Source organism: Lissotriton helveticus, chromosome 7, assembly GCF_964261635.1.
Source record: "Lissotriton helveticus chromosome 7, aLisHel1.1, whole genome shotgun sequence".
Classification (NCBI taxonomy): Eukaryota; Metazoa; Chordata; class Amphibia; order Caudata; family Salamandridae; genus Lissotriton; species Lissotriton helveticus.
This window is the reverse complement of record NC_136068.1, coordinates 429,509,053-429,534,411: the sequence shown is the minus strand read 5'-3', so window position 1 is coordinate 429,534,411 and position 25,359 is coordinate 429,509,053.

Below are 25,359 nucleotides of genomic sequence, written 5' to 3'. Positions count from 1 at the left end.
TTGCACAGATCATCAATTTGTATCCTCCTATGCCGCGTGCCCCCCTGCTGCTGCATTGTGTGCTCAAAGAGTGCAGAGGCAGCGGGAGACAAATAAGCACTAATAACACTGACCACTGTAAAGTGTGCCTGAGAGAGGCACATCACCAGCAAACGGTGCATGGCCCTAGCGAAGACGTGACCTTCCAGCGAGGCGCAATATCGGAAAAAGGGCTCAAGAAGTAGGAAAAATAAACTTTCACTTTTCAGATTGCTTCAGTGCACTGATAAAAAACATGAAAAATAGAAAATAACCAGAAACAAACATTGTCGCAGCAAGCGGGTCCAGCAGAGAGCGTCATGTAAACCATGTACAGTGCCATTCCAAAATTAAATGAATTGTGGAGTAGGATAAGTGTCATAACAAGGTTCACGACCAGGGATAGACTGTCAGCGCCAGTGCGAGGAGTTTCAAACCTGCAAGCCAACAGCGGAGAAACTTTAGGCAGAGCAAAGGATTTATGCAGGCTACTTGCAGTATAAAGAGAGGTGCAGTGCTTGCAAAGGCCTTCAAAGCACAATAAGGACGGCAACCACACCCACAACCACACCCACAACCACACCCACACAACCACACACACAACCACACACACAACCACGCCACACACACACAACCACACACACAACCACTCACACACAACCACACACACAACACCACACACAAACACACATAAACAACCACACATAAACACACACAACTACACACACAACCACACATACACCTACACAGACACACAAACACTCGCACACAACCACATGCACAACCACCCACAACCAAAAACACACACACCACACACACACAACAAAACACACACACACAACCACACACACCACAACCACACACACAACCACACATACAACCACACACACAACCACACACACACAACCCCCCACACACACAACCACACACACCACAACCACACACACACATCCACACACAACCACACACACACCCACAACCGCACTCACACCCACACACAACCACAACCACACACAACCACACATACAACCACACACACACACAACCACACACACAACCATACCAAGCATTGGCATAGCCAATAGGTCTCGCCTTTGGGACCTTATAAGTGTTTAGTCATGCTACAGTTGATGTGGTTGTACCAAGGATATTGTGCTGGATAACTAAATACTTAGAAAGTCCCAAAAGCGAGACCTATTGGCTATGCCAATGCTTGTTCATAGGTTTTATAGTGATGGCTTTCCTTAAATTTAGAGGAATGGTAATAGCATCCTCGTCGGTTTCTTGGAAAACTGAAAAGTTTAAAGCTTGCACAGCGTCATCGCCTGTAGCTCCACCGGCCTTGGTGTTGTTGCTGTTATTCAACATTATTTAATGAAAGTTGCAGAGCAAGTTTCAAGGAAACAAAGATAAGGTGCACAATATTTTGTATCCTTCAACGTTGAACAAATCAAAAAGCTAATACATAGGATTTTCGTCCTACTCAGCAATTGCGGATATTATCCTTTTACCCACTCCAGACGTCTATTGAAGTATTTACGGGAAAAGGGGTCTCTGAGAAAAGCATGACTGAGTTACTTTAGTATTTAGTGTTAAATTCGTGCCTTACCAAACTTTGGGCACCATGTAGTGTAGTTCCTATATTCCCAATAGGCTCTGCGCATTGGAATAATATATCCTATAGATATGACGTAGGACTTAGGTCAGTAGGTCTCTGTCGAATATACTAAACTTAATTGTGAGTGCCAGCTAGCTCAGAGGTCACTAGAAACGTTCTCGGATTCACAAGAAGGGATTCGTTTCTGACAACGCATAAACATCAATAAGATGCACCCCCTAATCTAGGGGATGCCCCTTAGGGCACTGCTTTGGAGCCAAAAAAGACTTCTTGTTTGTCACTGAATTTTATAAATAAAGTTCAAAACCATAGAATTTGATATGTGATTTAATTTCTGTTGTTTAAATCTTCAAATCATAGTTGGATCCATGAATCAATTAACATTCATCATAAGTTCAAAAACGTTCCCGATGCATTTCGGGCATCAATGTGCCCTTCTTCAGGGGATTATCTGTAGATACAACCAAAACATAAACATGCGCTATATCTCTTTCACAGTCTATCATATGTATAAATATAACAATTACCATGCTGAAGGTGTTTTTCAAGTGCAAGGCAATAAAAGAAAAGAAAATGTGTGTGGTGCCAACCGGCAAACCAATGTACTCAAAGAACAGTGCGACATTCGTACAAATAAACGTATATATAAAGTGTGTGTGAAAGATCACCAAATGTGGTAAGATATTACGTGAGCCGTATCATGAGCTAACAGTATTGATACAAGTGAGGCTTCTTAGTGATCGGTGATCATGCCAAGCTAAATCATCCCGGTGAGAAAGGAAAGCGCAAACCAACACTGCTTACTGGTAAATTGGAATAACTTCTAGCCCCGGAAGAATGATGTTCCCCGGTCCACAGTATGCTCACGAAGAATTCTGGTGAGAAAAGGCAAGGTATCACGCTTAATGAATACCCGTGGGTATCAGAATAAAGATTACATATCAACTGGTAACAGCGACTATAAGGAACAGAGGCGTCTACTTACAATCTGGAAGAAAATTGCTGCAACTCGCACGTCCGCACCGACCTCGCAGACCGCGATCTGAGGGAGTGCTCGGCTGAATGGCTGCTGCATGATACCGGCTGGGCTTCGCTGACCTTCGCTAGACTTCGCTGACCTCTCCGCCTGTGACTTTGCTAACCCGCATTCATCCTCGGCCCGACAATCAACAGCTGCCTCTCGTTAACACAGGCCTGCGAATCTGCAACGCTGGCTACCTCGGCCTGTGGTCTGCCTCAACCCGACATCGGCACTGGTGCCCTGGACGGAAGGAGTGCAGGCGGTGGGTCCGACGGCCGATCCGACATCAGTACTAGTGCCCCAGACGGAAAGAGTGCAGGAGGTGGGTCCGACGGCTGACGCGCACTATTCGCTCAGAGCAGACACTGCTGAACGCTGACCGAGGTGTGGTGGGGCCAGTGGGGAGACTTCCGGGACAGAGGGGAAGCACCGTTCAACGTCTACCTGTGGCCTGGCGGGATGATCAAGAAGACGGTGGTGCGGCTGACGAGGAGAGACCGTGATGTGCTTTTAATGGTCTAGGGATGTTGGGGTCGGCCTCTGCCAGTCTGGCGGGCGAGTCCTTCCTCCAGCCACTCTCCACTTAGTTCCTGCGGGTGTTTTGAGAAGGGGACTGAGGATGTGGAGCTTGGGCCCAGCTACGTGACTCCTGTGCTAAAGGATGACGATGGAGGAAGAGCCCTCGGTACTGACATGATCCGGTGAGTGATAGAAAGTCTGATTGGTCAAGGCGGACTAACTACGATCCCAAAGTCTAAGTTATGAATGCCTCGCCCCCCCCCCCCCTGCTATACTCGCGTCCTGTCTCGCCTAGGATGAGTGTACTTGGAAGAGATTGTGTGCCCTTTGGAAGAGATTTGGCGCTCGGTGCATGTGTCTTTAGGGTTTAAAGTACAGGAGGTAAATTATCATTCCTCCATTGTTAGGATCCCACAATCGGACAGCTGAACCTCTATTTTGATGGGGCCATCTACATGCCTCGCCCTTCCCTGAACCTCACTAGGATTGGGGTCAAGATGGCCTCTTGGGACAACTGAAACAAACATAGGACTAGGTTGCTGGACACAATATTAGGACTACTTCTGCCTCCGAGGGCCCTCTAAGTCTCTGAGCATTAGTGGCAGCCATCTTGGAAAGGGGCCAGTAGTTTTTTGTTTTTTTTGTTTTTTTCCCAGTGATGCCTCATGATTTTGACTATTGTGCTGCGGGGCTATTACTAATTCCTAAATCAACGGTTAGCATACAGACACTTCTTCGAGAACTTCAGGTCCGCCCTTCTACACACTCCAGAGTGCTCTCACTGGTTGCACACTTGGTTCAGTGATGCTTCATGATTCTGATTATTCTGCTGCGGGGCTATTACTAATTCCTAAATCAACGGTTAGCACACATTCACTTCTTCGAGAACTTTAAGTCCGCCCCCCTACACACACCAGAGTGCTCTCTTCTGCAGTTAGCACTACCCTCTGGTTCTTCTACTTTCCTGTTTTAGCTAGGTTTAGCAGATTGTCTGATCTACAGTAGATTTATATTCAATTCAAAGAGGCTTTATTCGAGTATTACTCATAAAAGCACAGTACATACAAAAAAAATTAAAACGTTATTAAATAGATGCCTCGATCAAATAAAAGTACTTTACATAACAAGCATGAATATACATATACTATAAAATACAAACTACATCAAGTAGATTCAATAAAACCATCCCAATATAAACAGTTACTCAGCTAACATTTTATGCCTAATAGACCAAGCCCATCCCATAAATTTCGCTACTGCTATGGCCAGTGGCAAACATGAACTAGTGCAAATGATTCTCAAAGCTACGATGCTACTGTTGGTACCTACGTTTTTACATACAGGTTTTAACCAAATTCGTCTAGGGACGTCATAGGCTTGATAGGAAAATAGGAAGTGCCCAATAGTCTCCTTTGCAGATCCACAAACGGGGCAGGAAGTACTAGATGAACCCCTCCACCTGCCAGTTAGGGACCTGAGCGGAAGAGCACCTATCCTCAATTGGCATAGAAGCTTCCTATCCCATGGCTTTGTTATATTGTCCCAATAAAGTTCATGATCAGGAGAGATTTTGGATTCCAGATAGCATCCTGTCATAGATCTAGAATCAGTGTTTCTCCAATCCCGCTCAGCCACATAGACCCAGTACAACTCCTTTACAGTATTTCTGCTAGGAAATAGTGCACCTGGCGGGTTATCCCAAAGGGTTTGGAGACCCAACAAACATAACAAGGATCTAAGATCTTTTAGCCATTTGATCCTATGGAATACATCCGCTTTGATCAACGCTAAAAAGCCCTCAGCATAATGCTTGAGTTCTGGAGTGATCCAGAGTCGTCTCCAATACATAATCGGGTGAAGCTTTGCCAAATCAACCACGGCCTTTCTACCCAGCTCGTATCTAAGGGGGATAAGGGGGGTACTTTTGGGAAGACCAGTAATTGTCCTAAAGAACTTGTTTTCGGACTTCTGTAATGACTGGAGCTTCCTGAAACCCCACAGCTGAGCCCCATATAGCGCTGAGCCAAGGGCTTTTGCCTCATAAACTTGTAAGGCTGGCATGATTGGTTTAGATTTTGATTTTCTGTGTTCTGCCCCGAGGGCTCCAGCTAATTGTCGCAAGATCAATATGCTGGGACCATTTGAGATCGTCGGTTACATAGATACCAAGGTAGGTAAAAGCTTTAACTACCTCTAGGGGGCGCTTATTCATAGTCAGCCTGGATCGGAAACTACGGTGGGGGTTAAAAATCATTAACTTGGTTTTGGCCACGTTGACTTCAAGACCATGCTCCCCACAAAATTCCTCAAAAATGTTGAGGGCACACTGCAGGCCACTCGGGGTCTTTGATAGAATCAGAGTATCGTCGGCGAACATTAGTATTGGGACCTTAATGTCCACCAACGAGGGGGCGTCTAGATTTACAGACAGCATTCTAGCTACTACTCCGTTTATAAACAAGGAAAAAAGCAGGCGGTCCATTGCACACCCCTGCCGAACTCCCCGCTGGACCGGGAAGTCCGCAGTGACCTCACCTTGACTGCCCCACTGTATCCTTGCAAAATTCGCCTCATGCAACCTCATAACCAGGGTCAGTAAATCCTCCGGTAGGCCCAGGTTCCGCAGCACTGACCACAGCTTAGTCCAGGGAACAAGGTCGAAGGCAGCCCGCAAATCCACAAAAGCGGCATACAGGCTGCCCCCGCCCAGCACCACAGTTCGCCACCGTAGCAAGGTAAAGCGGAACACCTGGTCCACCGTACTAGTGGCTTTCTGGAACTCAGCCTGGTAAGGGGATAATGCATTGTTCTCGTCCACCCAAGCCATAAGCCTGATCACCACCATCCTCCCCACCACCTTCTGAATGGTAGCTATCAAGCTTATGGGTCTATAATTACCCAGCAGACCCCGATCACCTTTCCTATATACGGGGATAATGATTGCACCCTTCCAGGATGACGGAACCATTGCTCCCTGGGCAACAGCGTTAACCAAAAGAAGGATATATTTACCACAGCGTTCCCTATCATTAATAAAAAGATCCGCCGGGATCCCATCCAAACCCGGAGCTCTTCCTCTTGATACTGCACTTAAGGCCAACATCACCTCACCGTGACTAAAAAAGTTATCTTTGGGATATACAGCCATGAAACCATCCATCTCAGATCCAGGGTGGCTATTGGCATATTGTGGCTTAAAATAATTGACCCAGTCTGCTTCACCAACATTATTATCGGGGCAATTGGGTAAACCGCCACTACCCCATTTAAGAATGCTCCAGAAGAGCCTGGAATCTTTAGCCCTACTTGCCTCCCTTAGTTCATTCCAATGCCGCTCATCCCATGTTTTTTTTGCAAAGGCTATACTGTCCTTGTAGATCCTTCTAGCACTACGGATTGCCACTTGTTCTCTACTCTTAATAGCTATTCCCAGAGCTAGCCTGGCTTTCCTACACTGTGCATTATACCACCTCACAGAACTCGGAGGTACTTTATTGATTTTCCTACCCGGTTTCTGGAAATGCGATCTAATGTCACAGAAGAGATGATCATGTATAGCGGTAATTTCGTAAGACCCTGGTACAACTGTATTTGCCTGCTCTAGGGCAATTATCGCCTTTTCCACCTCCATGTCTATACTAGCCATAGACTGTCGATTAGCCAAAACACTGGGCCATTTTAGCCGTCGCATGTCATTAGTGGGGACAGGCAAGGGAACACCATCCCACTCTATAGCGGGTTTCCTTATTGAGGATAGCCACCATTTGTGTACTACGCACAGAGGGTCATGGTCACTTTCTAGCCTGTGCTTTACTTCCATATCACGGACTCCCTTCCATAGATGGAGGCTGCACAGAACATAGTCTATCCTACTCCTATTTCGGCCGCATCGAAAGTACATACCCCCCCCTTGTCGCTCATTGTTCGCCCATTTAGTGCCCTAAGGCCCCTTTCCAAACAAATGGCATTCAAACATATAATATCCTCAGACCAACGTTTGATTGGGTCTAAATTTAATTTGGGAACTCCCCATTGCATGTCCTCGTCCATCCCAACTAAATCGTCACAGATGTCCAGGGGTTCAAACGTACGGTTAAAATCTCCAGCAATAATGATGTTATTATTCGTGGAGTATGTTTCTAGTAGGGAGACCAGTGCCGCAAGAACTACTGATTTCCCCCCATTGGAACCCCTGGCATATACATTGTATATATCCAGGCACCCGGTTACACCCATACCCACTTTTATAAGTTGGATATCATTACTACCAGTTTCAACCACTTTTATCGAAAAGGGCAGACATTGACGTACCCATATAGTCAGGCCACCCTTTGGACGACCCTTTTGTCCTTTAGTTGCCGGGATCGAATAGTTCAGATACCCTTGGAGAAAACAGGGCTCACACATCCATGTCTCCTGGAACATACACACATCGAAGCAATTTACAAAATCTGTCCATTCCTGAGACTCCTGTTTGGGGCGAATGCCAGCTATGTTCCAAGAAACCAAACTTCCTACACCCTCCATATCATTTGACACCAGTTCCCTAGGAGTGCCTAGCGGTGGGACATCAGGATCGGTAGTATTACCAATAGACTCTAATAGGTTAGAATTCCCCTTCATTGGAACCACACCCTCAGAATGATAATCATGAGGGGGATTAGTGACATGCACCGAGTTGCTACCTATTTGGTTGAGGGCAAGTCAGTCGCATTCATTAAGCCCTGAGAGGACGTTGAATCTATTTGTTATTTCTACTCCGCCTCTGTACCAAAGGCCAGATGGTATCAAATAAGGTTTAGGTCGCAACCCAAGTCTTCCCATGGGATGAGTTTGATTTTTGAAATTCCTCAATGTGGGAATCCTATGAGTGGAGTTTCCCTGAGTGCCCAGTCTGTAGAAGAATCCGAGGGGCTCGACTTCGATACCCTGCCACCTCACTAATGAGTGCTGTTCTATCTCCCATAGTATTCTGGCAACTGCATTCGGGTTATTAAAGTTTATGACTATGCATTCACCCTCTCTGGTCTTCCTTGAGCGACCCACCCATCCTACTCTACGAACCATGAGTATGTCACGTCCTACTTCGTGGCCCTCTTCTAGATTCTTTGAGAGCCAGTGGGTGACCTTTGTCTTCAGTTGGTAAAACCCCTCAGTTAAACCAGCTCGAAGAGGGGGAACATTAGTCATGACGCCCACTAAGGGTGTACTTTGGGGGGGTAAGTCTAGTATAAATTGGTTTCCTGTGACTAAATCAGAATTATTAGGCGCCAAATACCCTGAAGCAAGTCTAACAGGTTCTAGATGAACTTCCTGGTGAGATTGCGAACTTGACTAGACTAGCATCCCTCTGTACCACTGTTTTACTTCCATTCGGCAGAGGGGATTTACAGACAGTGGGTGCTTGGTCATTTCTGGCGATCACCTGTTCTGGATTAGCAGAAAGAATTCTGCCCTTATTCTTTTGGTCAACTATGGAGTGTAACATTTGCGAGTTGTCCTTAACTGCATTTTCTAGTTTGACCAGACTAGCAGTAACTAGTCTCAGCCTCTCAATGATGGGGAGTAGAAATGAACGAAGCAGTTGTTCAACCTGCCCCCCCAAAAACCCGTCACCATGCACATCGGGAGGAAGTTGTGGAGAGGAAATAGGATATACTATGTTATCAGGCTCTATACAGATCCCCGCACCCAATGGCTTTTTCCCCTTAATTGTTGGTTTAGACCTTTTAGCTCTTTTACTTTGCGATCCACCCCCTCCTCTTTTCCTTTTACCTGTCACTCTTTTATTTGAGGGAGGTGAGTCAACTACCAAACAAACCGGAGAGCTATTGGGTGAAGATATACAAGTGGGAATTTTAACTGAATCAGCACTAGCTGGCAGTGTAAAAGAATTGTTTTCCTCAAGGATGTTTGCAAGGGAATCTAGTTCAATGCTGGACTCGGGCAAACCCAAGTCACTTAGCCGTTGGCTTATACGATTCTCAGGCGTGGTGCAATGCTGAATGGCCCCCAAGGAGAAACGTTTCGAAAAAGATCTCGGCTGATAATCTTTTCTTGACAGCACTTATCTGATGTTCCAGTGCAACAGAGACCCGTGTAAACTAATTGTCCAAAGTACCCAAAATGCTTCCAGTATTAGATTTCTCACCATCGTTGCCTCTCTTGGTTGGCTGAGCCGCCATTACACCTCAGACCAGAGTAATCTAGTAAAAGCTGTAAATGCCTTGGAACAATGACAATAAAAAATAAAAAGATGTGTCACCGTTAAAATACGCCAGATACGTAGAAAAATAATAAACCAAGGGGAATGGCCCAGCCCAGCCTCAACCTGCCGTGGACGGCCCGGGCTTAGCCCGCGGCGTGGCGCGGCGCGTCCCGCGGCGCGTGGGAAGCACAGGTGTTTTGTGCGCCTACGGGCGCTCAGGTGGGCGGGTTGTGGTGCGCTGGTGGTTCTGGGGAGTGTAGTCCCCCCCGCTCGGCAGCCGCTGATGTTTCCGGTAAGCGGCGGCGGGGGGGGACAGCAGAGCAGGCAAGGAGCAGAAGTGCCTCACGGACACAGAGCAATCCCCCTGACGGTTCTCGCAGGAAGCCACAGGTAAAAACGATATCCCGCTCCACTGCGGGAGCACAGGTGTTTTGTGCGCCTCCGGGCGCTCAGGTGGGCGGGTTGTGGTGCGCTGGTGGTTCTGGGGAGTGTAGTCCCCCCCGCTCGGCAGCCGCTGATGTTTCCGGTAAGCGGCGGCGGGGGGGGGACTGCAGAGCAGGCAAGGAGCAGAAGATTTATATAGTCTGGTCCAATTGTATTAGGTATTCTTTCCCCACCCTCCTTCAGCATGCCTCCTTTCCTATCCGGTATCCAGTAGAGGTTCTTTTCTACCCACGCCTGGCACGCCACCCAGCCCACTATTATTCACCCACAAGCACCTCCTCAACGATTGTCGCTACCATGCCACCCAGCCCACTTCTTCCTACCCACAATCTCCTCTGCAGTGACTGTCTCCACATCCCACAGCCCGGTCCACATCCAGGTCCACTGTGACTCTTCCCTCTACAACTTCTCCAGGGACTGCCCTCCCCCTCCGCACCGACTCTCCTCTTCCCACTCCTCCCTCATACCACTTTCCCCTTCAAGGCTCACACTCTCTTCACATATCTCTTTTTACCATCTCTCCTATTGTGCTGCCCTTATAATGGAACCCGCAGGCACAAACTCCTACAACATCATTTACCCCTCTGACCTCACAAAAAAATCAGCCAAACGATTCAAACATATTTCATAAAACGGCACCGCGAAACACTCTTTGTCGATCCTTATTTTTCAACACACAACGGGACTACAACCACAGACCTTATTCTCCATACAAAACGAAGAGCCCAATGGAGGAAAGCATTCCTCACTTCTCTCTCGATCTCTTCCTCAAGGAAAACCGCGCATGGCATTAGCTTATTTATTTCGCCCTCCCACTTCTTCCAAGCGACAGCAACCATCACCATTTACAATAACGGCATTATCCTTATCCAAGCGACAGACCGCAATCTTTCTCTCATGGACAACATCTTCCCTACCATCAAAAACCTAGTATCCAAACCTCATGTGGGTTCCCAATCTCTACTTCAATCTCCTTCCCGTACCATCACACATGGAGCTTCCTCACCCAACCACTCTGACATCTTAGACCTCCAACCCCCCCCCGTCCCCTTCAGTCATGTCATCCCCGTCCATCTCTGGCGTCTGACTCTTACGTGATCCTCACCCAGGCGACCCCCTCTAACCTCACACTCCACAATACCCCAACAATCCCACTCATTCGGTCCTCTGATGGGACCGATTCAGCACTTGTCCCATCAACAGATACTGAACCCCTACATTACAATACGATAGCTACCCCCACCCTAACGCCAACACCTCTCTTATCTCGACTCCCTTGCGCTTTATTGCCACCCCTCCCAAGCTCTCACCCCGTATCAGCCTCCCCATGCGAAGCCATGCTTTGCCACATGTCCTGACTCCACAGGAACTTAACGTTAACACACTATCTTCTGAGCTCCCCATGCCCTCATCTAACCTCACCACTCCTACATTACAGCCAGCCCATCTTTTCAGCCACCTACATCCTCCAACATCTCGCCGGTCTCGGCACCGCTACCCTATTTTTATTCTCATCACACGTATTCTTCCCTCAACATCTACCCCCTTCGAAGTCCTAATTCGGCGCAGGTCGTGTCCTCACACAACTGCGATGAGAATACACTACTGGACGATCACCCCCCGCCCCCTACTTCACCCTCCCCACCCACCTTTCAACCACCCATCCTTTCAACTCAGACCGTTACAGCCCCCTCTCATCCACCCTCTCTCACAATATTACATCCAACATTATCCTTACCCGCACCTTTGCAGTCATCCACATGCAGACCACAGGCTCCTACCCCAGTTATAACTGACCCCGACCTTAGATTTGAGGAAATAATGTTGGCACTACTCCATATTAAAAAGGAACTCCAATCTTTCAAGGATCTGATAGCCAACCAACCTTGGCGTAACTTTTCCTCAAGAGCCTCTAACTGGAATTACCGATCAAAACACATAACTCACACCCCTAAACTACTTCCACCCAATTGGAATTCAGTTCCCCTCCTCAATAGGCGTTCTCCTCCTAAGCGAAGCGTCAATCCGTTCTCTTAGAGTGATATACTATCTCTTCTTCAATCCTATGAACCCTCTCCCACTAATTGCATTGCCACAACTCAGTCGACCATCCCTACTCTCCACCCTAACCCACTCAGAGGGGCCAGACACAACAATAGAGGGATCGTCGAGAGCAACCTTAGAAACGTCCCTCTCACCCAAGACCCCTCCTGCTCCCTCCTTACTTCCCGTCTCAAATGCACACTCGTAAACTGTAGATCTGCTTTCAGACATGCTGCGGGTATCATCTCACAAGAACTAGACTTGCTATTGTTAACGGAAACCTGACTAACTGATTCCTCCAACCCACTGATGGACATTCTAGTTCCCCCGAACTACGACATCATCAGATTAGACAGAATCTGTAAGATAGGTGGAGGTATAGCCTGTATTCACGTAGTGACATCACTGTAAAAAGAGCCACGTCCCCAGTATTCACGTCTTGCAAATTCTTCTGCCTAGACCTTAGCATCAACGGCAAACAAGCTTGCTCTCTGCACATCATCTATCATCCTCCAGGTGACAATCTCATTTTTTCGGAACAACTCATGGATATGATTTCAACTAACAACGGTTTGAAAAACAGCCAAATTTTCCTCGGCGATTTTAATCTCCACTGGAATGACAACAACGACACAATTGTCAACTGCCTCAGAAGCTCCCTGGATGACCTAGCCCTGACCCAAACCTGCATTGGCCCTACACATAAGAAATGGAATCGATACAACCCTGCGACTGATCTGATCATTACCTTCTTTATCAAGGAAACAGTAAAATTCAACTCAGTTCAGGCCATGAAACCTAAGAGCTGGAAAAGAGACTTGAAACAACTCAACACAGGCACACTACCTTCCTCAAGCTACAACCTTCTATTGCCTCCTGCTGGCACCAGAGACGTGCATGATCTCACCAACCACTACCTCAACTCGATGACCGAAATAATCAATGAGGTAGCCCCTCTTCTACTTAAGAGAGTCTCCACTAAAGACTCAAAACCTTGGTACAATAGCCTACACAACGAAGACAGACGCTCTCTTAGAGTTGCTGAACGCAACTGGAGAACGCAACTGGAGATCCGTCCCGTCGACTATTCAACTCAAATTACTAAGGAAAAAGAGAAATGCCTATTACAAGAAATTAAGCGCACCAATGCAGACTTCTTCAAACACCAATTAGACCAAGCTAGAAATCGCCCCAAAAAACTATTTGAGCTAATCAAAACTCAATCTAAGGACGCCCCTCAACGGTTTCAAGACACCGCCCAACCTCAACCCAACTGTGAACAATTCTCCGCCTTCTTTACTCAGAAGACCCTCAACATCGAGAACGATCTCTCAAAGGACCGATTACATTATTCTGTGCCACATTCACAAACCCCTCCGTCACCACCAACTACGACACACCAAAACCCTTCAAAGTGTGTCCCAAAGAACAAAGCCGCCTGGTCATCCTTTGACACCTACTCGGAAGAGGCCTTGGGTAAGATTCTAAATGCCTTGAAACCTTCCAACCACCACATCGATCCGCTCCCCGCTAACGCTGTTAAAGACCTAACCCCATGGCTGCTTCCGCTTTGGACCAAAACCATTAACAGTTCACTCCAACAAGGTTCCATTCCAGATACCCTCAAAGTTGGCCAAGTCTCTCCCATCCTTAAGAAACCAACAGCTGACCCCACAGATCTTAACAACTATCGTCCTATATCCAATATCCCTACCCTGGCCAAACTGCTTGAAAAATGCGTGCACCACCAACTAACAAAACATATCATGCGCTTTGACCTCCTTGACAACCACCAATCTGGCTTCAGAACAGGGCACAGCACGGAATCAGCCATGACTCACATTATTGATGATGCGCTTCAAATCCTGGACCAGAACGGCTCCTACTTACTCATCCTGCTGGACCTATCCTCAGCTTTTGATACAGTCAAACATGAGAGTTTGCTGGATCTGCTCAGATTGAGGATTGGTCTATCAGGACCAGTGCTAAACTGGTTCACCTCCTTTCTACACAACTGAACACAACAATTCAAGATTAACAACACTCTTTCCAACCCTGTTCCAGTAAGGCTGGGTGTCCCACAAGGATCCTCACTCTCCCTCGACATTGTTCAACTTGTTCTTGGAGCCGCTCACCGAAATTCTCCAAGTGTCTAACGTGCAATATCATATGTACGCTGATGATACACAACTGTATCTAAAGATTAACACCTTGGAAGACATCAAACAGCTTAACTCCACACTCAGGAACACCCAAACATGGTTGGCAGGAAATCATCTCAAACTGAACGCTCTAAAGACCGAATTCCTCCTTATAGCCCCCCCCCACTAAAATCCCTCTGATGCAAAACTTAATCCAACATCTCACTGCACTCAACGTGCAACCAACTATTGTGGACTCAGCAAAATCATTGGGAATATCTCTGGACAGCAATCTCTCCATGCAGAAACACGTCAGCAACTCTACAAAGGGAGCAAACTTCCAGTTAAACATTCTAAGGAAGTTGAAACCATTCTTGCCAGTCGACGACTTCAAACAGGCTGTACAAGCGCTAGTTATCCCCTGTGTGGATTATGGTATTGTCTCTTTATGCGGCCTCCCAAAAGCGACTACAGCCCCCCTTAAGAGCATCAATAAACGCTGCAGCAAGACTCATCACCGGCTCGAAAAGAAGTTCCCACATATCCCCTGACCTAAAATCCTTGAATTGGCTCCCGTTTGAAGCAAGAATTCAGCTAAAAATTGCTTGCATTACACATAAGGCCTTACACCACAAGGCACCCATTTACCTTGCACAGAAATTGTCAATCTCTGGTGGCTCAAGGTCTTCTAGGGGAGCAGATAACCTTCTACTGAAACCTCAAAGATTCAATAAATAAAAAAACGTATAACCGATCCTTCTCTGGGATGGTGCCCAGGATTTGGAATACTCCTCCCCCTGAAATCAGATTGAATTCTTCTTTCGTATCTTTCAAAAAGGAAGTAAAAGCGATTCTCATGGCAAAATTTATCTGACTACTCTACCCGGTCTTGAACCTTTCTTCTTTCGTATCTTTCAAAAAGGAAGTAAAAGCGATTCTCATGGCAAAATTTATCTGACTACTCTACCCGGTCTTGAACCTTTCTCATCCAAGACTCGTTGCTTTAGTTCTAGGAACGACTATGATCCCAGGCTTCGGTTCTTTACGACTTTCTCTATGTGTTTTTATTTTTTATTTTTTATTTATCTCATGCTTGTTTGCTATATTGTGTCTTGCTATTTTTTATGTATATTCAACTCTGTTCATTGTAAAGCGCTCTGATATCCGCAAGGATCTTGTTCGCGCTCTATAAAACCTTATAAATAAATAAATTAAATAAATAGGCGTGCTCTTGGCGGCTGATCGCTAATAACTCTCTAAATATCTCGTAGTTCGGCAATACGGTGCATGAAGTATATCCAAAAAACGCGAAAATGTCGCGGTGGGCGATTTGAAGAGAGACGATAGTCTGAGTGTTATACAATTCCTCACAAGTAAAATGACGACGGACTAAACAGTCACGTGACCGAGTATTTCGGAACGGCCATCTTAGAATGGATCACGAGCGAGCATAAACCTGGAAGTATAGGACAACGAGCAAATAATGTGCGCTCGGTGTGTATGGAAGGTAATACATATCAAAAGCGTTGTATGAAAGCGTGTTAATAAAATAAAGGGTGACGACAAACTTTGATCTCGTCGTGAATGGGACGACGACGGACATAGAGGTGACGTCCTCATGTAAACCGTGGCGGCCATATTGGAGAGGAAGATAAAAGAGAAGAAACATAGGCAGAAGGGTCATAAACAATAAGTTGCAACTATGTAAGTGTCAAAAGGTGTCTTATAACACATGGTGTATATATGTGTTCGAACAAGTGTATAATTACATACTCAAGCAATAAAAATCAAAATAGTCATGAATTGATATCTGTAACACATTATTAGATGTATGTACATCCAAGATATTTACAAGTAACACAGGAATTCCATCCTGTCGTTCAGTCCATTAGGGTGCATGGTGTCCAAATATCAGATCCAGAAGTTCTCTCTTTGCAAGAGTGTGTTGTTTGAGTCTGTACCTTCTTTGTTTTCAACAGCTTCCAAAACCAAGAATTTCAGTTGAGAGATGTTGTGTTTATAATTGGTCAAATGTGTTGCCAACACTGATTTAATGTTCTTCAAACGAATCTTACTCTTGTGTTCCAAGATGCGAACTCGTATTTTGCGGGAAGTTTTCCCTACGTAACAAAGCCCGCAGGGACACTTCATCAAATAAATGATGTTTGTAGAATTGCAAGTAGCATTAACACGCAATTTAATAGGTGTACCTTTCATCGGGTGACTCATTATGGCCCCTCGTATGACATTATTGCAATTACTGCAATTTTGTGAAAGTCCGGTTCAGCTGTGAGTATTGGCCAGTGCTTCATGATGATTCTTTTGTATTGAAAGCTCATTGTCGAGTATTTGGAGGTTATTACCATGTGATTCTGCGATTTTTTTAATTTTAATTTTGAGTAACTCTTCACGGTTTTGACTGCAATATATCGATGGAGGGTTACAGATCATTCTGTGTACCAGCATTAAGCTCTAACAGTGGCCGTCCATCAGGAGGATTGGTCATCTTCACCTCCCTGGCATTAAGATGTAGTATAAGGGTCTTTTTTCTCGGGAAATAGAAATATTCAGGCCATCACTTTGGGGAAAGAAGACACCAGCCTATGTGTGGTAAATTTTTATAACGCAAGTAACAAGGGCGAGGGATGTAGGATTACTGAACTGCATAACTTTATCACTCAGTGTCGTGGCCCTACTGGAAAGAACCTGCTACTTGCAGGCGACTTTAATGTGCACCCTTGAGGCGACCCCATGTTAAATACCTTAGCGACCATGGGTTGCCCCACAATAGAGGGGCTACACTTTGAACATACAAAACAGGGAAATGCGTTGAACCTTATGCTAGACGAGCACGACCTGTTGTTCACTATGAGTATTGCACCACCGTTTGCCACACAAATGGAACCCACTTTTAAAGGTAGAAGTCATGGAACCTTTATAGACTTTATCCTAGTCTCTAGAGCTATTATGACCCTTCTTTTGGGCTTTTGTATAACACCCAGCGCACACAGCGATCATAATCCAGTCTGTGTGTTGCTAGGAGGAAACCTTATGAAAAAAAAGGATAAAGTCGTAGGAGGAAACATGCTGCAACCTATAAATGGAGGGCGGCGCATTAAATGGACCCAGGTTGTACCGTCCCTCTTCCTTGATAGACTTAAGAAAGAGTGCGCAGCTGAATTTTTAAGCTGCCTTAGCGATGAACCCTTGGGCGAAGGAGTCCTTAAAGCCTTCGATTGTATTGCCTCCAAGGTAGGAGAGATATTGCTTGCCCCGGGGGGAAAAACTCCATCTGGAGAACCTAAATTGTTTTGCCATAATTGCTCTAAAGCAGCTAGAGACTTGAAGATGGCCCTTAAAATAACTCCCCGAGATAGACCCTTGATCAACACACTTCGACTAAATTACAAAAAGCCTTGGCTAAAAGGAAAGTGGAGCTGAAAAACGCTCTTTGGAGGGAACTCCTAGACCCCTTGACCTTAGCAAGCAGCTCAAGATTCTGGTCCACAATTAACCGCTCACCTCTATTAACATCAGGGGCGAAAGAAATAGGGTCAAACATCACGGAGGATGAATGGGTGTCCCACTTTTCCATAATCTTTAAGGATACAATTACACAACTAGCCCAGCCAAAAGAGATGTTGGGGCTAGACGTTATGGTGTTCTCAGAAATGGAAATTATGGAGGGAATCAATAACCTCTCAAATAAGAAGGCCCCAGGTCCAGACGGCATCTCCCTGACCTATTTAAATCTAACCCTCTATTTTGGGCTCCCATTCTGGCAGCGGTTGGAAATGCCGCAGCGAAAAAGGATGGCCCAACCTCCTGGGGAGTATCAACAATAGTACCTGTATTCAATAAGGGAGATCGAAATTGTACTATAAATTATAGGCCCATCTCCCTGATTGATTCAATTGTTAAAGTCCTAGGGGGTGTTATATTAAAGAGGCTGACTACGTGGGCGGAGGAGAAAGAAATTGTTTCCGATATTCAGTACGGGTCCTGCACAGGGCACTCAACCATGGTCCAATGCCTAAATCTTTATCTGATCTTGGGTAAGTACACCCTTTCACGCCCTGGGACTATCTACATGGCCTTCATGGACCTTTCCTCGGCTTTTGACTGCGTCAACCGGGGAAAGTTGTGGCAGTCCATGGAGGCCATGGGGGTAGAGCAATACCTGGTGAACTTCCTAAAAGATCTACATAGAGACACAAAGGCAAATGTTAGATACACCTTAGACCTCAAGGTAACAAGAAGTTTTAGTACCAGCCGTGGGGTCAGGCAGGGGTGCATACTGGCCCCCTTCCTTTTTAACCTTTATATAAATGACCTCGAAGAACTATTGGTTGAGACAGGGGCTGACTATCCCTATGTGGGACGACGGGGATTGCCCGTCCTGTTGTACGTGGACGATGCTGTCCTTCTAGCCCGCACCCCGAAAGGGCTACAAACTTTACTCGATGCCTTTCACGGGTTTATGGCTAGGCGAGACCTGTCCATAAATAATACAAAATCCTAAGTGATGCAGGTGGGGCAAGGAGTAAAACAACAGTACTCCTTTAAGGTTGAAGGTTTTACGGTGCCTACATCTACTTCTTTCTCCTACCTGGGTGTTCTCCTAGATCATCAGTTAAACTGGGCCACACTCTTGAATAAGAAAAAATTGGAGAAATTACTAGGGCTAATGCAGCGCTCTTTGGTTTTGCCGCGAGAATTGGTAATAGACCGGTGGCGGCCATGCTGAAGGTCTACCGTGCAAAGAGTATCTCGATAGCCAGTTACGGGAGTGACCTATGGGGATACTGTGACCTAGAGGGTCTCCAGGTGGTCAAATATAAATTCCTAAAGCAGCTCTTATGTGTACCCCAGGGGACCCCGAACATGTCTGTACATGAAGAGACTGGCACGCCTTTTATTAGTGAAGCCCTGTCCCTACGACCCCTTACTTTTTGGCTACAATGTTGGCTTAACAAACACCTTGGTCTTACACATAGTCTCCTAAAAGAGATCTTAAGCCTAGATTGTATGACCAAAATTCCTTGGATGAAATACCTTAAAACTAGCTTTAGTAAGGAGGGACAGTTGGACTTGTTTTTAAAACCAGCAGGGATCACTAGTAAAGACATAGCGTATATTAAACAGTCCTTTATCACACGTAAAACAATGGAAAGGGAGGAAAAGGATCTGTTGAAGCCCAACGTGCGTTTACATCTGATGCTCAAAACCTCGCCTGATGAGGAACCATACCTACTTTGGCCACTACCAGCATATGAGCGCTTTTTATTAATCAGGTTTAGGTTTAATCTGTTTCATCTCTTATTAGCAGTCCCAAGGGGGTGTCATAAAGGGAAAGTGTTAGCTCCCTGTGGCTGCGACAACTTGTCTCCACATGATTTGCTGCACTTCATGTTTTTTTGTAAATATTATGACTTCCTACGGGCTTTTTATCTCAAACCTATTTTAAAAAGGTTGAATTTTGTACAAGTTCGTCCTGCATTATTTTATTTACAACTGTTAAAACCTGATTGTATACCTCATGTGGCCGACTTTTTAAAAAGCTCAATTAAGTACAGAAAATGTTTGGACACCTAGAACTGAATTAGTAACCCCCAGACTGATGCTATCCCTTAATGTGTAATAGTTGGAGCCTAATGCTATGGAAAAATTCGTATTTTAACTGGTGTACTTTGTATTATGTATTTTATCTGAAAGCTTGTAATGTATTCTGTTTTAAGAACTTTTATGGTTCTGCACAAGTAAACCGAATAAAGTATTTTGAAATGAAAATGAGTCACCCGATGAAAGGTACACCTATTAAATTGCGTGTTAATGCTACTTGCAATTCTACAAACGTCATTTATTTGATTAAGTGTCCCTGTGGGCTTTGTTACGTAGGGAAAACTTCAAGCAAAATACGAGTTTGCATCTTGGAACACAAGAGTAATATTCATTTGAAGAACATTAAATCAACGTTGGCAACACATTTTACCAATTATAAACACAACATCTCTCAACTGAAATTCTTGGTTTTGGAAACTGTTGAAAACAAAGAAGGTACAGACCCAAACAACAGACTCTTGCAAAGAGAGAACTTCTGGATCCGATATTTGGACACCATGCACCCTAATGGGCTGAACGACAGGATGGAATTCCTGTGTTACTTGTAAATATCTTGGATATACACACATCTAATAATGTGTTAGAGATATCAATTCATGACTATTTTGATTTTTATTGCTTGAGTATGTAATTATACACTTGTTCGAACACATATATACACCATGTGTTATAAGGCTCCTTTTGACACTTACATAGTTGCAACTTATTGTTTATGACCCTTCTGCCTATGTTTCTTCTCTTTTATCTTCCTCTCCAATATGGCCGCTACGGTTTACATGATGACGTGACCTCTATGTCTGTCGTCGTCCCATTCACGACGAGATCAAAGTTTGTCGTCACCCTTTATTTTATTAACACACTTTCATACAACACTTTTGATATGTATTACCTTCCATACACACCCAGGACACATTATTTGCTCGCTGTCCTATACTTCCAGGTTTATGCTCGCTCGTGATCCATTCTAAGATGGCCGTTCCGATATACTCGATCATGTGCCTGTTTAGTCCGTCGTAATTTTACTTGTGAGGAATTGTATAACACTCAGACTATCGTATCTCTTCAAATCGCCCACCGCGACATTTTCACGTTTTTGGGATATACTCCATGCACCGTATTGCCGAACTACGAGATATTTAGAGAGTTATTAGCGATCAGCCGCCGCGAGCACGCCTATGTAAGAACACACCTCACAACAAGTTGATGTGTAATCTTAATTCTGTTACCCACGGGTATTCATTAAGCGTGATACCTTGCCTTTTCTCACCAGAATTCTTCGTGAGCATACTGTGGACCGGGGAACATCGTTCTTCTGGGGCTAGAAGTTATTCCAATTTACCAGTAAACAGTGTTGATTTGAGTTTTCCTTTCTCACTGGGATGATTTAGCTTGGCGTGATCACGATCACTTAGAAGCCTCACTTGTATCAATACTGTTAGCTCATGATTCGGCTCACGTAATATCTTACCACATTTGGTGATCTTTCACACACACTTTATAGATATGTTTATTTGTACAAATGTCGCACTGTTCTTTGAGTACATTGGTTTGCCGGTTGGCACCACACACATTTTCTTTTCTTTTATTGCCTTGCACTTGAAAAACACCTTTATCATGGTAATTGTTATATTTATACATATGATAGACTGTGAAAGAGATATAGCGCATGTTTATGTTTTGGTTGTATCTACAGATAATCCCCTGAAGAAGGGCACATTGATGCCCAAAATGCATCAAGAGCGTTTTTGAACTTATGATGAATGTTAATTGATTCATGGATCCAACTATGATTTGAAGATTTAAACAACAGAAATTAAATAACATATCAAATTCTATGGTTTTGAACTTTATTTATATATATTTTTGGCTCCAAAGCAGTGCCCTAAGGGACATCCCCTAGATTAGGGGGTGCATCTTATTGATTTATCAGTTCAACACTCAATAGGACTGGAGAGTGACACCATAGGAGCACGCAAGAATAATTTTATTTTCAGGAAAAATATAGAAGTTGTGCATGTCCTTACTTACTTAAGTAACCGCACAAACATGACAACTTTGTTTCCCTAGGACTGGAATAACTATCTTCAGAGTCGTGGAAACAATAGATAAGTATTTCCCTCAGTCAATCGTGCATGCTTCGTTTCTACAGAGGGTGCACAGAAATAGAGAGACGGGCGTTTCAATAAAAAGGGTTTATTGAACAGTCTTCTTTCTCATGCAAGAGATATGAACTGCTACAATCGTTAGGCATATTGCAAAGTATAATTCGTACAGCGTAAACAGTAATATGAAATAATACTGTAAGAGCATTATATGGTTTCTAAGCCATATAAAAATACATACATAAAATTCATAGACTAAAATACCAACTGGTGCTTCTAAATACGCCTACCCCAATGTACCTAACCTAAGTCTAGTACGAGGGAGGAAGTAAGTATGGTCTTTAGCATAGGTTTAGTTTTGCCAAGAATCTACCAAAGGTTTCTCTAGGTTCTAATCAGCTCCATACCTTAGAATGAAGGAGATCTGGTATCTCTGTCTCGGGACTCGATTTCCCAACACCCCGCAAGGGGAGTCAGAAACACTGGAGCTGGATTTCTCAGCAGAGGAGGGCAGCTTCCTGATCAGTGCGTCAACTGGAGAGTCGGCTTCTTTCAGCACTTGCTGTAGCGAGCTGCGTCGGGCTAGTAGGTAGTCAAACTGCTCCGAACCACCATGCTTTGCCATAGCAAGTGAAGGTATATTTATATCTTGAAGGTGTTTAGGAATGCCATGTTTGCCGTAAAGTCGGGCATATGAACGTCATCAATGAACCCCTAGGGAATAGTTGTTCATTGTAAAGTAACTGAGTTCTTGGAGAAATCAATGTTCAAGCAAGGGGAAGTCCCTAACAGCTTAAGCAGGTTTTGCAAGTAATCGTTGTGACATTTGGTGAACGGATGGAAGTAGCCATGCCTGTATTTGGGTAGTATGGGCTATGCCTAAATAAGGGCTTGATTTCTATGCCTATATAAGGGCAACGTGAATTCTACCTATATAAGGGCATGAATCGGGAAAATCCATTCGGAATCTAAAACGCCATACAACAGTGGTAGTGGTGGGTAGGGTGTTGAAATATCGATTACAAAAATATAGTTGACAAAAATATAGTTGTAAAAATATCGTTTACAAAAATATCTACACCCTATACCTAAACAGGTAAGTACATAAATATCTACTCAAAAATATCGTTGTAATGAATATCGATGTAAAAAATATCGACTTTTTAAAATAATTAAAATTACATTAAATAATAAATAAATATAAGTACTATTAACAAAATACATTACATTACTTTTATTTTTTGACTATTGAAAACAAATTAACTACACTTTTTCATTATAAACTTAATAAATGTGTACATATACATATATTTAACACATTACTTTATATAACAACAATAATACATACATATAATTAAAATATAAAATATATTATTAGTTAAAACATTTGATAGCGTAGGGGTAAAAATTACTATTCCCACTCCAGAGGGTGCAACAGTAGGGAAAGCATTGGATAGCGTAGGAGTAAAAATTACTATTCCCACTCCAGAGGGTGCAACAGTAGGGAAAGCGTTGGATAGCGTAGGGGTTTAAATTACTATTCCCACTCCAGAGGGTGCAACAGTAGGGAAAGCGTTGGATAGCGTAGGGGTAAAAATTACTATTCCCACTCCAGAGGGTGCAACAGTAGGGAAAGCGTTGGATAGCGTAGGAGTAAAAATTACTATTCCCACTCCAGAGGGTGCAACAGTAGGGAAAGCGTTGGATAGCGTAGGGGTTTAAATTACTATTCCCACTCCAGAGGGTGCAACAGTAGGGAAAGCGTTGGATAGCGTAGGGGTAAAAATTACTATTCCCACTCCAGAGGGTGCAACAGTAGGGAAAGCGTTGGATAGCGTAGGGGTAAAAATTACTATTCCCACTCCAGAGGGTTCAACAGTAGGGAAAGCGTTGGATAGCGTAGGGGTAAAAATTACTATTCCCACTCCAGAGGGTGCAACAGTAGGGAAAGCGTTGGATAGCGTAGGGGTAAAAATTACTATTCCCACTCCAGAGGGTGCAACAGTAGGGAAAGCGTTGGATAGCGTAGGGGTAAAAATTACTATTCCCACTCCAGAGGGTGCAACAGTAGGGAAAGCGTTGGATAGCGTAGGGGTAAAAATTACTATTCCCACTCCAGAGGGTGCAACAGTAGGGAAGGTGTTGGATAGTGTAGGGGTAAAAATTACTAAATGTATTTACAATGTTTAAAAATTAACAAATCTTTATTTTTATTTAATTAATCATTAATTAAATAATTATTCAATTAAAATGTAATTAATTCACTACTTTTTCACTTAAAAATTCCACTACACACACCTAAAATTAATTAAACAATTAACATAATTAATTTACATAATTATTAATCAATTAACTAATTGAAATTAATTAACTATTATTTATTACACTATTTATATTCAATTAACACATTAATTAATCAATTATTTTATTATATTTAAATTATTTCCCACCCTACTCCCCTATAAACCCACAACCCGCTACGGAACTATTAACACTAAATTCAACATAAAATACGTTATTAACTAATAAAATACTACAAAAAATACTACTTTGACAACCAATACTCATTAAAAACACTTAATTACTTATTATTATTTAAAAAACGATATTTTTGTTATCTATGTTTTTGTAAACGATATTTATTACAACTATATTAATGTTAACAATATTACTTACCTGTCTGTCGATATTCTGGTCAAACTATATTTTTGACATCGATATTTCTTCTTGTAGATATTTCTGCGGCGATATTAAGGTTAGTCGATATTTTTACGACGATATTCCCGCTCTGCACCGTAGTGGTGCCAAACTCAATAGCAAGTTATGTGTATAAGAAGATGGGAAATAATGTGTTCAGGAGTTCCATGCAACCTGTGAACACTGGTGATTGTTGTTTTACTTAAGTATGGAGAAAATATGTACCCAAAGAATTTGAGGACTTTGTGGTGAACAAGTAGGTACCTATACTGGTGTTAATTTATTGATAAAATATTTGCTAGCATTCACGCCAAGAATTTTCAATTCGGTTAAGGACATGGAGGCAAGGATTATTGCTTCTCTTTCTTTTACTGCAAAAAACTCAGCAGCCAATGGAAAACATTTTAACATTATAAAAACTATATTTCCCATGGTACTTAGCATACAACCACCCATCATGGTCCAGCAGTCCATATAAGAGTCACCATAGCCATCTTAAGCACATCTTTCTTTGCTCCAAACAGTCTATTAATCCAACTGCGATAACAACGAACAGCACTCTTAGGGCCAACTCCAATGGTTATCTAACATGAGAGCAACAGCTCATACAGGAACCGGAATAGAATATGTCACCCACGACATGAATACTGGACAGGATCATTCTGTTTTCTGAACCACCTGGAATAAAAGGAAGACACGTAAAATTCACATAACACAAACTATATGTACAGGTGGATCAAATCATAATCATCATAATCATAGAATGACAAGTTGGTTGGGATAATTCTTGCCTCTGTGTCCTTAATAGAATTGAACATTAATGGTGCGAATGCTAGCAAATATTTTATTCTATTTCAGGACCGGAGGCTTAGATCATTGCTAGTTTAATGCTTATCAAATACCACAGTAGTAATAAAGCCCAGCTG